The following is a 1,853-nucleotide window of genomic DNA, read 5'->3' on the forward strand; positions in this document are numbered from 1 at the left end:
GATGCGTCTTCTTTGGTGAACGTGATTGCAGGGATGTCGGGTGCTTCCTCCTTCCCTTCGACATGATAAACTTCTTTGAGATATCTTTTGCGGGATGACTTGGAGATTCCTCCTCCTGCAAATCCTCCGTGTATCATGTGGACATGTCTTTCTGGCGTACGAGGTGATCGCTCAGCTCGTCCGAAATCTTCATCCCTTCGTCTTTTTCTTTGCTCATCATCTCGGGTGGCCAGGTACCGATTTAGTTTTCCTTCTCTTACTAATTTTTCTATGATGTTTTTTAAATCGAAATATTCGTTGGTGGAATGTCCTCGGACCCGATGATATTCACAGTATTCGTTCTGATTTCCTCATCCTCTTTTGCCTTTGAGTGGTCGAGCTGGGGGTATCTTTTCTGTGTTACAGACTTCTTTGTAAATATCCACCAGGGACACCCGAAGAGGGGTGTAATTATGATACTTTTTTTATTTTTTTTCTCCGTTCGATCTTCCTTCTTCTTGGATTCTTTATCTTTATCTCGGTAGGTAAAACCGGATTTTGAGGCTTCCCCAAGTCGGGAATTTTTCTTCCATGTCGGTAGGAGAAATTTCCTTTTTGCTTTGACTATCCGTTGCACGCCTCAGGACTTCTGACGAGTGGAAAATTGCCAGTTAAGAATTTCTAGTAAAATAACATTGTAAGTACAGCTTTTAACTGACGAAAATTTCACTGTCAATTTAAAAAGAGTGTGTCACAATTAATTTTAAAATAATTGGGAGTAGAATTCCTAGGTCATTTTCCAACGAGTTGACATAGGGTGTAATTTATCGGTCAGAAATTTTTTGAGAAATTATTGAAGTTTGAAAAATAGAATAACTGGTAACTGGGAGTTAAAGCAGGGAGCAAATAACAGGAGATGTTATGTATTTGAATTTAAAGGCCTTGACTGGGAGAAGATTATTTCTATCCTTGATTAAGAAAAAAGAAAAACAAATTTGAAGCTGATAATTAATTGAAAGAAATCAAACAAGTAAAGGGATTAAACATAAAATGATTCATTGCATTAATAAACTCAAAATTCAAAAAAATCCGAACATGAATTGGAACAACTAAGTAAAAGAGTAATTAATCCACTCCCAAGCCAAGTTGAGAGCTTTAAATCATAATATGAATGCCATTTTCCCACGACATGGTATAAGAATAAATAGGAGACATGATAATTAAAATTAAATTAAGAAAAACAAATTTGAAGCTGATAATTAATTGAAAGAAATCAAACAAGTAAAGGGATTAAACATAAAATGATTCATTGCATTAATAAACTCAAAATTCAAAAAAATCCGAACATGAATTGGAACAACTAAATAGAAAGTAAAAGAGTCAAGTGGTAGAAAAGCAAACTATAGTGGTGAGAACTTCAATCAAAGGTAGTAGCAACTCTCTCCAATTCCAATCCAAAAGCAAAACTAAAGAAAACTAAGAACCCTAGGAGAAGTGGTGTTTTTCTCTAGAATTCAAAAAAACTAAAATAAAACTAAAAGTATGAGTGAATGTGTCTTGTGTCTCAGCTTTACCCTTCCTCTAGTCTATATTTTTGGGCTTGAAACTGGGTCCAAATTGGCCCAGAAATCGCCCCCAGCGAGTTCTGCTACGTTCAGCACGTGACGGCATGTCAGGCGTACGCTTCGTCTACGCGTACGCGTCACTGCATTTTCCTCTCGTCCACGCATACGCGTCGCTCCACGCGTGCGCGTCGATGCTCGCCCATAAAATCTTTGATTCCTTGTGTTCCTTCCTCATTTGCATGCTTCTTTTGTATCCTCTAAGCCATTCCTGCCCTATAAATCCTGAAAACACGTAACACACAGATCACG

The sequence above is a fragment of the Arachis ipaensis genome, chromosome B10 (assembly GCF_000816755.2).
Source record: "Arachis ipaensis cultivar K30076 chromosome B10, Araip1.1, whole genome shotgun sequence".
Classification (NCBI taxonomy): domain Eukaryota; kingdom Viridiplantae; phylum Streptophyta; class Magnoliopsida; order Fabales; family Fabaceae; genus Arachis; species Arachis ipaensis.